Source organism: Neofelis nebulosa, chromosome 12, assembly GCF_028018385.1.
Source record: "Neofelis nebulosa isolate mNeoNeb1 chromosome 12, mNeoNeb1.pri, whole genome shotgun sequence".
NCBI classification, from domain to species: domain Eukaryota; kingdom Metazoa; phylum Chordata; class Mammalia; order Carnivora; family Felidae; genus Neofelis; species Neofelis nebulosa.
In genome coordinates, this window is record NC_080793.1 from 3,917,132 (window position 1) to 3,929,767 (window position 12,636).

The following is a 12,636-nucleotide window of genomic DNA, read 5'->3' on the forward strand; positions in this document are numbered from 1 at the left end:
AGAAGGGCGTTGACAGGGGCGGGGGCAGGGGCGGGGAGAAGGGCAGTGGCAGGAACAGTGTTGGGAGCAGAAGCAGGAACAGTGGAACCAGGAGAAGCAGGAGCAGAAGCAGGACCCAGCTGACTCTGCTCAGGTGCCCGCTGTCCCTGCACAGGTCCCAGGTCACCTGCTGGCTCCCGGGCCCCTGTAGGAGTCGCCCCAGACACCACCACTGCCTGCAGAGCCCCCGAGGCCCCCATGCTGTTGGGTTGGTCTCTGGAGCCTCACCGGCTTCTGCTCCTGCCCCGGACTCTTGAGAAGGAAACAGAGTGATGGTTGCAGTGGCTCCAAGGCGTCAGGGTGAGAGGAGGGTAGGTCCCAGCTCACACCAGCGCCAGCCTCTCCAGGGGCCTTTGGGACACACAACTCACCCCAGAGCCTCCCCGAGAAGCCACGGCCAGGAACCCACACCAGGACCTCTGCCCCCTTGCAGTCCACAGCCCGGGGCTCTGCGTCTATGCTCCCGGCCCCACACCAGCCCCCGGGGGTTCCTCCCTGGGTGGCCCAGCACCCCCCAGCCCTGTGAACCCACATATTCCAACCCCAGCCTTCTCACCCTCGGGCTCTGGCTCCGGGGGCTCCGGGGGCTCCGGGTCCTGGTCCCAAGACCCGTGAACCAGGACCCTGTGGGGGGGCCGGGGCGGTGAAGGAGGCCTTCCCAGGCCATCTCCAGGCTCTGCTTCCCAAGACCTCCGTGTGGCCACTCTCTCCCCGGGTCCAGGGTGGCCCTCCTGGGCGACGGGGCACACGCACAACTCTGTAGGTCAGGTGAATCGGGATTCCGACAGTCGCCTCCCGATTTCATCGGTTGATTTCTGTAAAGACAGTGACCCGCGGACGGCCCGGAGACATCACAGCCCCGCCCAGCCATCCTCAATGTCCTTCCGCCCTCTCTCCCCGCTGCTCCCAGATCGGACACAGACCTGAATGTGCACAGACCTACCCCTGGGACACAGTGACATCCACCAGCAGGGCTCTGGATGAACCTTGGGGACAAGAGGGCCACCCAGCACAGCCTGTCCCTGCCTTCCAGACTTGACTGGGGTGTGAGCCTGACCCGCCCACCAGGCATCTAACCCCTTCATCAGCCTGCACCTGCTCAGGTGGGCCCTCCACACACGACCCCTCCTTCCACGCGCACACACACACACACACACACACACACACACGGGAGGGGACCTGGGGCCGCACAGGTCAGATCAGAGCACTGTTGGGATGGACTGGCTGTCTCTGGGTCTCCCTGTGTTACCTTTGGGTCCCTGCGAGCTAGAGACCTGAGGCGTCCAGTGCACGACCTGACCCACTGTCTCCAGGGTCGGGAAGCGTCGCGGCCACAGGCTCCCCTGAGCCGGCAGCCACGGGACACGGGCACACAACAGGAGAACATGTTCGTCAGGCAAAGGTGTCCCAACGAATGAGCCCAGTCAGGCGCTGTCTCCAGAAGGTGGGTGCCTGGTGACCCGGGTTGTGAGTTCAATTGGGCTCTGTGACCAGAGGGGTGAGGTCACTTCCTATGGCCCCCTTACCCAGCTTCCTGGTCCTACAAGAGCCCCTCCCAGGCTGCAAAGGGCTCCCCTCCACCCCATGCCCTGTCCCTACAGTGACACCAACACAGCCCAGACACATCCCCGCGAGGCCTGGTGCAGCCGGGGCCGCGGCTCTGGGGCCACAGAGCTGGGTTCAGACCTGGGTTTTCCTCCTGACCAGTGCTGGGACCCCGCACACACCCTGTGCCTCCTGGGGCCACCCGGTCTCCCCGTCTGCACAGTGAGGTCCTTCTGGCATCTACTTGTAGGGGCGCCATCAGGGAGCCACCTGTAGACACGTCCCGTGCCTGCTATCCCATGAGGCTCGTGGGCACACGTGGCCGTGGAAGGATGAGGAAGGGGTGGGCCTGGCACGGAACACACTCACGCGGGCCTGGGTCTGCTCCGGGTCCAGGCACAGCCACCCCTCCTGCCTAGGTCCCGGGCCCCGCGGGAGGTGGAGGTGAACTCGTTCAGACCCTGTGCCCACCGGACACGCACTCCAGGGGCTCATTGCATTTGGGCTCGGGTCCCGTTGCCTGGTCTGGGCCTAGGTGCTGGGCGGTCCCCACTGTGGCTCCCAGCCTTCCCGATTCCTGGTCCCACATCCCTCTGTCCACCCTCCCCTCCCGGGTGGACGGCCCGTGTGACCGGGTTCTAAGGGCTAGAACATGATGACCGGGTGTCATTTCCTGGCCAATTCATGGAATTTCTGGTTTCCTCTCTCCTGGGTCCATTCTCTGTCTCTGCCTCGGACTCTGTCTGTCTCTGTGTGTCTTGCAGGAGCAGGGCCTGTCGGCTCCAGGGTCCAGGTGACAACCCTCAGAAGCCTCCCTTGTGGACCATGTCCTTCATCAAGCCCGGGGCTCAGGTCCCTCACGAGGCCTCCTCGGCCCAGCCAGGGCACTGCCTGGGGAACCACTTCCTAATGAGTACCCGAGGCTCCAACAGGGAGGATCTTGACCTCGGTCCCCACACCAGGGTCCATGCTTGGCCACGTGCTGCACACCCAGGTCCTCGGTCCTCCAAGCCCCCAGGCTGCCCTCCGCTCAGAAGGACCTTGAGGGAGTAGGAAGCGTTTTCCCAGGAGGGGAGATCAGAGGGCCAGGGATGAAGATACCAAGACACAGACTCATCTATGAGCCTGTGGGACCCTTGGGACACTGTCTACTCAGCCCAGTTTACAGAAGAGGGGACGTGTCTGGGCTGTGTTGGTGTCACTGTAGGGACAGGGCATGGGGTGGAGCGGAGCCCTTTGCAGCCTGGGAGGGGCTCTTGTAGGAGCAGGAAACCGGGTAAGGGGACCCCACGATGTGACCTCACCTCCCTGGTCACAGAGCCCAATTGAACTCAGAGCCCAGGTCACCAGGCACCCACGTTCTGGAGACAGCGCCCGACTGGGCTCATTCGTTGGGACGCCTATGCCTGACGAACTTGTTCTCCTGTTGCGTGCCCGTGTCCCTTGGCCACCGGCTCAGGGGAGCCCGCGGCCGCGACGCTTCCCGACCATGGACAGTAGGTCAGGTCGTGCACTGGACGCCTCAGGTCTCTAGCTCGCAGGGACCCAAAGGTAACTCAGGAGACCCAGAGACAGCCGGTCCAGCCCAATACCGCTCTGATCTGACTTGTGCGGCCCTAGGTCCCCTCCCGTTTGTGTGTGTGTGTGTGTGTGTGTGTGTGTGCATGTGGAAGGAAGGGTCGTGTGTGGAGGGCCCACCTGAGCAGGTGCAGGCTGATGAAGGGGTCAGATGCCTGGTGGGCGGGTCAGGCTCACACCCCGGTCAAGGCTGGACGGCAGGGACATGTTGTGCTCGGGTGGCCCTCTTGTCCCCAAGGTTCATCCAGAGCCCTGATGGTGGATGTCACTGTGTCCCAGGCGCAGGGCTGTGCACACTCAGGTCTGTGTCCGATCTGGGAGCAGCAGGGAGAGAGGGCGGAAGGACACTGAGGATGGCCGGGTGGGGCTGTGATGTCTCCGGGCCGTCCGCGGGTCACTGTCTTTACAGAAATCAACCGATGAAATCGGGAAACGTCTGGCCGAATCCCGATTCACCTGCCCTACAGAGTTGTGCGTGTGCCCCGTCGCCCAGGAGAGCCACCCTGGACCCGGGGAGAGAGTGGCTGCACGGAGGTTTTGGGAAGCAGGGCCTGGACTTGGCCTGGGAAGGCCTCCTTCAGCGCCCCGGCGCCGCTGTAAGGTCCTGGTTCACTGGTCCTGGGACCGGTACTTGGAGTCCCCGGAGTCAGAGCCCGAGGGTGAGAAGGCTGGGGGTGGGGGATGGGATGCTCGGGGCCTGGGAAGTGCTGGGCAACCCAGGGAGGAGCCCCTGGGGGCTGGTGTGGGGCCAGGAGCAGAGACTGAGAGCCCCAGCTGCAGACTGCAGGGGAGCAGAGGTCCTGGTGTGGGTTCCTGGCCGCGGTTTTTCGGGGCGGCTCTGGGTTGAGTTGTGTGTCTGCAAAGGCCCCTGGAGAGGCCGGCACGGGGGGGACCTTCCCTCCTCTCACCCTGAGGCCTTGGAGCCGCTGCAACCGTCACTCTGTTTCCTTCTCAAGAGTCCGCCGCAGGAGCAAAAGCCGGGTGGGCTCCAGAGCCCGGCCCAACGGTATCGGGGGTCTCGGCGTATCTGCAGGCAGGCGTGGTATCTGGAGCGACTCCTGCAGGGACCCGGTTGCCAGCAGGCGACCTGGGACCTGTGCGGGGACAGCGGGCACCTGAGCAGAGTCAGCTGGGTCCTGCTTCTGCTGGTTCCACTGTTCCTGCTTCTGCTCCCAACACTGTTCCTGCCATCGCCCTTCTCCCCGCCCCTGCCACTGCCCTTGCTCCCACATGGATGTCGGCCAAAAATCAAGGGACTGAAGACCTATACAGGGTGCCTTTGTTATTTTCTTTTATTTTTTGTTTATGATACTTTATTTCAAATTTATTCTCCAATCCCTGAGCCCGACCTCCCACCAAAATGTCTCTTCCTCTTCTCCCTTATCCTTTTTCTCTTCTACTTTTAGCTGTTATTTTATTTATTCATTAGTTATAATCTATATTAATCTTCAATAAAATGTTTTATTTATTTTACGTTGTGCGATTCCTGAGCACTGGGTACGCTCACAACGCTGTGAACCATGCCAAAGAATTTTGTTGCAGAATATCACGGTCCCCAAGGGTCACTGTGTACCCGGAGCCCTCACTCCCCATTCGTGCCCCCGCCAGCCCCTGGGAACCCCCAGTCTGCTTTCTCTCCGTGTTCCGTTACCTACTCTGGAGGTTTCCTTCAAGTGGAATCTCGCCAGAGATACCTTTGGGTCTGCACCGACTTTCTAAGATGGGACAGATTCATTTTTGTAGTTTGTGGTTTTTTGAAATAGACTTTTTCTCGTTTGATATTGAATCACAATGGATTAAAGATAAGGTGGGAAAAAAGAGTCCCTCTCACCCACAGCCAGCAAGGGGGAGCGCCGTCCCCATGGCCCTCCTCACCCTAAGAAGACACATAAGCCATATTCACAAAGGTTTTTAACCACAGCACACACACACACACACACACACACACACACACACACATAGAGCGAAGGGTGGGGGCCCTGGAGGACCCGCACACGTAGGTCTCCGGCACCTCCCGCCGCCCCTGTGCTTTTGTGGGTTTGCTCTGGTTCTCTCGGACCCTCCTCCCGGCTCCCGTGAAGGTGCCAGGTCTCTGCCCGAGTCCCTGCGTCACCCACCCACCTCTACTCTTAGGAAGACGTGCAAATGCACACCCTGCATTTCCTCCCATCTTCCTCTCGCCTCCCAGACTTGGGTCGTCAGATTTGGGAGTCGAGAACTCCCCTTGTGTCTTCCCTCACCTGTCCTTCCACCCAGCTCTTCCCAGGCCGACCCCGAGGCGGTCCTCGGGCTGGATTCATCTCCTGGGAGGTGGGGGTCAGCGGACAGAGGGCAGACGGTGCCGGTGGGGGCAGGAGAGGGCCGAGGCCCACAGGCCGAGTGCCGGCTTGTCTGCCAGGGCCCCCGCGCTGGGTGAGCCCCGCCGGCTCTCCTCTTTCTTACCGGGAGGCATCCTTGTCCTGAACGGGCACCAGGGAACCTGAGTGAAGAGACCACTTTGCTTTGAGACGAGGGGCGGAGTGGCCCTGGAGGGCTGGGACCTCACAGGACCTTTGACTCCGGCCCCCGGACCCAACACAGCCCCTGCTCAGGGTAAGAGGTACAGGGGCTGAATGCGTCCAGAGAGGATCTCAGAGTCCCCACCTGCCTCTGAGCATCTCACGCTGTGGACATGCAGACTAATAGTAAGAGGTACATGTTGGGGTGGGGGCAGGGGACGCCCAGCTTGACCCCTGAGCGTCCCTTCCCCCTCCAGAGGCTTCACTGAGCACAGTGGACACAGCCTGCCCCCTGGTGGTCATCACCGGCATGACAGCCCCAGGCTTGGAAACCAGAAAACAAAACACACACGTTTGTTTGGGTGTAGTCCAGGCAGCAGCCCTCCCTGGCCCTAGGGGGGCACAGGGGCAGGACCTGCGGGCTCCAGGGGCGATGTGAGGACTTCACAAGCCTCCCTTGGCCCCCGTTCCACCTCTCCTGCCCTGGTGCCCAGTTCAATCCTAAGGCTTCCTCACCCCCGCCAAGGCACTGCCTTTGAAAGCCCTTCCTAATGAGGCCCCGGGGCTCCGACAAGGAGGGTGTTGACCTCGGTCCCCACACCAGGGTCCGCTGCTTGGCCACGTGCTGCAAACCCTGGTCTTCGGTCCTCCAAGCCCCCAGGCTGTCCTCTGCTCAGAAGGACCCTGAGGGAGTAGGAAGCGTTTTCCCAGGAGGGGAGAACAGAGGGCCAGGGATGAAGATCCCAGGACATAGAGTCGTCTATGAGCCTGTGGGACACTTGGGACACTGTCTACACAGCCCATTTTAGGAGGAGAAAGCTGAGTCCTTCTGTGCTGTAGCCCCGTCCACACTTCCTAGCTCCAGGGGCCCAGCATGGTACACACAGGACCTCAGACCCCGTCTTCCCTACTTCCTGCCAATCCTCCTGGACACCTTGGACACCCCCTGACCTCAGCCGGCATGTGTCCCTCCCTATGCTGTGGGTCCCGGGCTATTGCCAGGAATCCTGATGTCCCTGCCCCATGGCCCCACTGCCTCCAGCCGTTCTCTTCTTTCCCCCGTATTACCCACCCCCTCCCAGTGTGGACTCCCCTCTGATCTCCAGTTGGACAGTCAGAATGTGTGTGTGTGTGCACGTGCCTTTCTGGAGATGCCCAGAGGTCACAGCCTCACAGGGACGGGGTGGATAGGGACCCCTGAGCATCTCAGGGGCTCTCATTCCCAAGGGGATCCCCATGAGGGGGGGGGGATAGAGGCTGGCCTAGGACTGGAGACCAGCCCTGCTCCTTGGACCCTGCACACCTCACATGTCCTAGGCCAGTCCTTGCCTCTCCTCAGGGTCGCTCTGTCCCTGGGGGTCAGACGGGGAAGTGCATCAGTGTGGCCAGGCTTACCCCAGGGGTAGATGGAGGGGAGCTGCCCCGGGTACCCAGGCCTCTCTCCCCAGGGCCGGCGGGGACGTGGGGTGGCCAGGTGTGCCCAGGGACCTGCACCCAGCACCTGTAGATGATCCAGATGGTCCGGTGATGTGCATGAATCCAACCGCTCCCCACCTGGCTGGTCCCCCATGTTCCCACCTCCACCAACTGCTCTGGGAACCGAACCTCTCCTCAGCCCCAAAAGCATGCCCGCCCCATCCAGGCAGGCCTCAGGGTGCGAGGCAAGGTGGGTTGGACATCTGGGGACACGATGGCCAGTGACTACACCCATCCCACCCAGCTGGCCTGGACCGCAGACTCCACCCCAGGGTCCAGGTGCATGGACCCTGGGACATGGCTGGGCCAGGGCTCCTGGAGGCAGCAGTGGAGGCCGACTCAGGGTAGGGAGAAGTCGGTCTGCCCCTTGCCCTTCTCCTTTCCTCCTTCCGCCTTGTCTTCCTGGCAGGACCTTGGACAGAGGTCCAGCCTGTGCCTGGCTGCAGCCCCGTGAGCAGTCAGAGGGTGGCAAGCTGCCCGGGGAGGCCGGGGGCCACCTCCAGGATGACCAAGTGTCAGGGGGCTACTGTAACTGGCCATCTCCCGGGCACTCGGTGATGTCAGCCCTTTGTATACATGAGCTGTGACCCCGGGACCGAGTCCCGGCCCCTTCTTCATCCCACGAGGCCCGCATCCTCCCCAGCCGAGGCCCCGTCGGTGGCCGGCTCTCCCTCCAGCCCCAAGAACTCCGCGGCTCCAGAGGCTCTACATCTTTCGCGGCTGGAGCCCGAGCAGCCATCAGGGGCCTGGATCCGGGCCCTGGAGCCCCTCAGGAGGACAGGTGAGACCGGGCAGGAGCCAGGAGAGGGCCGAGTGGAGTCTCCTTGAGGTCATGGCCTCCTGCTCAGCCCAGACCCAGGTGTGTGCTGACCCCTAGGGCACCTGGACCCCGGCTGCCGGGCAGGCTCGGGGACAGAGACCACAATGTGGCTCCTGGTAGCTCACAGGTGTCCCTGTGCCCTGCAGCTACACCTGTCCTACCAGCTGGACTCCCTCCTGCTCGGCCAGCAATGTCTGTGGCCAAAAGGAACAGGCCACCGTCGAGGTCTGGGAAGAATGAGTGGCCAGGCAGAAGGGGAAGGCTCGCCCTCGGCTCGGGGGGTCCCTGCCGGGCTGGCGGGGGCTCTGGAGGTGGTATTCCAGCGCTCTGCTGACCAGCCCTGTGCCCAGAAACACCTGCCTCCCTTCTCTGGGCCTCACTCTCCTGCTCTGTGAAATGGGTGATGCAGGGCGATCACTCCCATGGCAGGAACAAGGCAGGTACCGGTGACGGATGGAGCACCCGTACAGGGCCCGGATCGCAGACCGCAGTGGGGAAGGGGAGAGGGGACGCCAGTGAGGCCCCGCCCCCAAAGCCATCCAGCCTTTCCATGCAGCCACCAGGGCCTGGCATGGCCCCAGGAGCGGTGGCCGACCAGACTCCGGACACAGGTCACTGTGGCCTCTTTCTCAGCAGTGGGGACCCGGGGGCGGGGACACCCAGGGTGCAGGGGTGCTCGGGGCAGCTCCTCCCTCAGAGGGAAAGAGAACAATGGAGACGTTCTCTGGGGTCCCCCCAGGCCAGGAGAAATGGGAGGAGCGCTCCCCCAGCCCAGAGAGCTCTTCCCCGTGACTATTTCCCTGGCGATGGTAGGGGGTCAGCGGGTTATACTGGCTGTGACTCTGCACTTGAATGTGTGAGCCCCCGAATTCACCATATACACTGAGAGGCGGTTTCACTGAAAACTCGGCAGGAAGTTGCTTCGGCAGCTTGTGAGTCTCAGTTTGGAGCCCTGTCCTTCCCAGAGACCTCAGGGCCTGGACTGTCCTCCCGGTCCCCCCCCCCCCAGAGACCCCAGGGCCCAGGCTGTCCTCCAGGTCCCCCCAGGCGCCCCAGGTCCCAGGATGTCCTCCCAGTCCCTCCCGGAGACTCCAGGGCCTGTGTTGTCCTCCCGGTCCCTCCTGGAGACCCCAATGCCCTGGCTGACCTCCCAGTACCCCCAGGGACCCCAGGGACCGGACTGTCTTTCCGGTCCCCCCCAGAGACCCCAGGCTCAAGCTGTCCTCCCAGTCTCTCCCAGAGACCCCAGGGCCCAGGCTGTCCTCCCAGTCCCCCCCCCCCCCGCCAGAGACCCCAGGGCCTGGGCTGTCCTCCCGGTCCTTCCCAGAGACATCGGGCTTCAGCTCAGCCTCAGCCACCACACGCCCCGGGGCAGCCTTGGGCCCTCACGAGCTCTGTCTCTCAGGGTCCGCAAGCACAGCTCCTCACTGCCCCTGTCCCCCCAGCCGGCGGGCGACACCGCATCACCGGTGCCGGCCTGGACGTGACGATCAGCAGCTTGGACGAGAGCATCCGCCGAGCTGGCAGGGGGCACGTCCCTTGGTCCCCTCTCCGAGACCTCTCCGGGTACAGACCTCACTTGAACAACGCCTCTGACAGGAGACCATCTCTGGACCTGCCGGGGAATCCAGCCCCGGGAGGAGGCGACGACCTGCTCTGCTCTACAGAGGGGGAGACCGAGGCAGCATCGTCCTCCCAGGCCGGTGCCTGGGAATCCATGCTTGCCTGGGGGCAAATACCAAGCCCGCGAGCTCCCTCCACATCTAGGATGCCGTGGCTGTGACGACACTGCCTGGTCACGTCCCCTGCACCTGGCAAGCTGCGGTGACCCCCGACTCCTTACCTGACGTCCGGAGCCCCGAGTGAACTGGGCCAGATGCCCTCCCTGGGGTGTTCCCCTCCCCCCTCCCTAGTGTTTTCCTCCCCCAGGGAGCCCACCATCCCTGCCCCTCGAGCCCCCTGCTCCCACCGCCCCGCTCCATAGCTCCCATCCAGAACACCCTCATCTCTAAGGCTGGCTTCAGAGGTCACCTCCTCGGGGTCCTGCCAAAGCCCAGGCTCCGGGTCAGAGCGACCCGGGCTCACACCCACAGCGGGACCACGTCAGAGTCGTGTGACACGCAAGCTCTATGCCAGCTTCTGGGACCTCGGTGCTCTTTTTGCAGATGGGGTCGGCGGCTCCCACCTCCGGTGGGTGTGTGGGGGATGAAAGCAGGGAGGTGAAGGTTTCCGAAGTGGGGAAGCTTGTGGGCGGAGGGGGCTCTCAGGAAGGCAGGGGGAGGGGATGGGGAAGAAGGAAAGGCGGCCTGACCTCCCCCCTTAGACTGGTGTCCACCTCCCCCTCCTCCTGGCTCAGCCACGCGCCCGCATGAATAGCGGAGTGGAGTGTGGGGGCCAGGTCAGCAGGGTGGGGGTGTGTCTCGTTTCCCTCTTGCCCCCGTGTCTCCATACCCGCTGCGTCCAGCCGCCCTGCCTGGGTGGAGTGGCCGTGGGCCCAGGCCTAAGAGGATATGAGGGTCACTGAGCGGGCGTCGGAGATCGGATACGTGCGACCCAGGTGTCGTGGGCTCCTGCCGCGAGGTGGTCCCGTGTGCGCAGTCCCGTGGTCCCGGTGCACCTGCCCAGGCTCCACCTGCCTCGACCTTTGGTGGGAGCACCTCCCTGCCCCCAAGGCTCCCGCGCCACATCCTGCCCAAAGGTGGGAGCCAGGGGCCACTCTAGCCGGACTGGTGAAGCTCCTCCTCCAAGCGCTCATGGAACAGTCAGGAAACTGAGGCCAGGAGAGGCAGGGACTGGCCGGGGACCCACCAGGTGAGCAGAGCCTAGAGGGGCTGGGGGAGGTTTCAGGTCCTAGGCCAGGGCTTCACTTTCCCAGGGGGTTTTCGAGGGAATGAGAGCCTCTAACATCCTGGAGGACCACTGAACCCATCCCGTGTGGGGTCCTTTCCTCTGGGCATCCCCGAGTGGGCACAGGTCCACGCAATTGCATGGAAACACAGTCCCCCGCCCCCCAGTAACTAACCACCCGCGTGGGGGTCAAAGGATGAGTGGACCCTGGAGGTGACAGGGGTTGGGGAAGAGAAGAGGTGTGGGGCGGGGACCTTGTCTCCAGGGAACATGCCCATGAGGGGAGCCACGCCAGGCCGATGGCCAGGGGACCCCCAGATACCCCCGTGTGTATCACAGGCACCCCCATTCTAGAGAAGCACCCCACTCAGCTCCCGTGGTTGGAGACCTTCGAATGCGCGACGTGTTCTCATGCTGTGTCCTGATACCTCGAGGCTGTGGTCTCAGGAAAGCCCACAGGGAGAGCCTTTTCCCACCTGCAGACGGGGGGTCAGGTCTCACCCCCGAAGGCTGTGGTCATGTGCCCGGAGGGACGCAAAGGTGACACCGGGAGGCCCAGGACTGGCTGGTCTAGCCTGACACTAGCCTGATCCGACTTGTGAGTCGCACGAGCCTCCCTGTGTCTGTGAGTGTGTGTGAGGCTGTGTGTGTTTGTAAGGATGGGACGTGGGGGGGAAGCCACCCAGAGCAGGAGTAGGCTGATGGGAGGGTCATGTCCACACCCCAGGTCAAGGGTGACCGGGAGGGACAGGGTGAGTTGTGTAGAGCTACAGGACACAGGGACACATTCTGGTGTCCGTCCCCGAGCCCGGCCGGAAGCTGGGGTGCAGGTGCCCTAGGGGTCGGCACACACCTGGGTCTGGGCTGAGCAGGAGGCCATGACCTCAAGGAGACTCCACTCGGCCCTCTCCTGTGTTCCGTGCCAGGCGCACCCCTTCCTCATCCTTCCACGGCCACGTGTGCCCACGAGCCTCACAGGATAGCAGGCACGAGACGTGTCTACAGGTGGCTCCCTGATGGCGCCCCCACAAGTAGATGCCACAAGGACCCCACTGTGCAGATGGGGAGAATGGGGGGCCCCAGGAGGCACGGGGTCTGTGCAGGGTCCCAGCAGTGGTCAGGAGGAAATCCCAGGTCTGAACCCAGCTCTGTGGCCCCAAAGCCGTGGCACCGGCCGCACCAGGCCTCGCGGGGACGTGTCTGGGCTGTGTTGGTGTCACTGTAGGGACAGGGCATGGGGTGGAGGGGAGCCCTTTGCAGACTGGGAGGGGCTCCTGTGGGAGGAGGAAGCCGGGTAAGGGGGCCCCAGGAAGTGACCTCACATCCCTGGTCACAGAGCCCGATTGAACTCACAACCCGGGTCACCAGGCACCCACGTTCTGGAGACAGCGCCCGACTGGGCTCATTCGTTGGGACACCTTCGCCTGACGAACATGTTCTCCTGTTGTGTGCCCGTGTCCCGCAGCTGCCGGCTCAGGGGCGCCCTTGGCCGCGACGCTTCCCGACCCTGGAGACAGTGGGTCAGGTCGTGCACTGGACGCCTAAGGTCTCTATCTCGCAGGGACCCAAAGGTAACACAGGGAGACCCAGAGATAGCCGTTCCAGCCCGACACCGCTCTGATCTGACCTGTGCGGTCCCATGTGCCCTCCCGTGTGTGTGTGTGTGTGTGTGTCTGTGTGGAAGGAGGGGTCGTGTGTGGAGGGCCCACCCGAGCAGGTGCAGGCTGATGAAGGGGTCAGATGCCTGGTGGGCAAGTCAGGCTCACACTCGGTCAAGGCTGGTTGGGAGGGACAGGGTGTGCTGGGGTGGCCCTCTTGTCCCCGATGTTCATC

The 12,636-nt window shown here is 63.3% G+C and overlaps 1 long non-coding RNA gene across 2 annotated transcripts in view; it reads left to right on the top strand.

The window, feature by feature from the left end:
- Window positions 1–10,273: 10,273 nt before the first annotated feature.
- The window catches only part of LOC131491133 (uncharacterized), a 72,601-nt gene continuing 70,238 nt past the window's right edge, over window positions 10,274–12,636 (top strand). For both annotated transcript variants that reach the window (XR_009251324.1, XR_009251323.1), the window contains exon 1: window positions 10,274–11,401. This is a non-coding gene — a long non-coding RNA (uncharacterized LOC131491133). The remainder of the gene's footprint in view (window positions 11,402–12,636) is intronic.